We start from the raw sequence: 201 nt of genomic DNA, 5'->3' as shown, positions 1-201 counted from the left end.
CCCCCCGTTTTAATTCTTATATAATTTTCCAAATCCCTTTCTTAGTCCTTTTGGATAATGGTTGTTTTCATTTTTATTAATCTGCAGTTTCCTTTCCTTAACTATTATAATAACTAAGGGTTAGATATCATGAGATCATGTTATCAGTATTCTTAAAGATAACAATATCAGTATCTCTCATGCGTGTTATAAAACTAGAGG

General features: G+C 29.9%; 1 protein-coding gene across 1 annotated transcript in view; it reads left to right on the top strand.

Annotated features, from left to right (window-relative positions):
• LOC119593728 (discoidin domain-containing receptor 2-like) overlaps nucleotides 1–201 on the top strand; it is a gene marked incomplete at its 5' end in the record, with an annotated part of 119,890 nt that overhangs the window by 97,607 nt on the left and 22,082 nt on the right.

Source organism: Penaeus monodon, chromosome 32 (assembly GCF_015228065.2).
Source record: "Penaeus monodon isolate SGIC_2016 chromosome 32, NSTDA_Pmon_1, whole genome shotgun sequence".
Lineage (NCBI taxonomy): Eukaryota > Metazoa > Arthropoda > Malacostraca > Decapoda > Penaeidae > Penaeus > Penaeus monodon.
The sequence above is the reverse complement of the archived record's forward strand: the minus strand, read 5'-3'. Positions and strand labels throughout refer to the sequence as shown.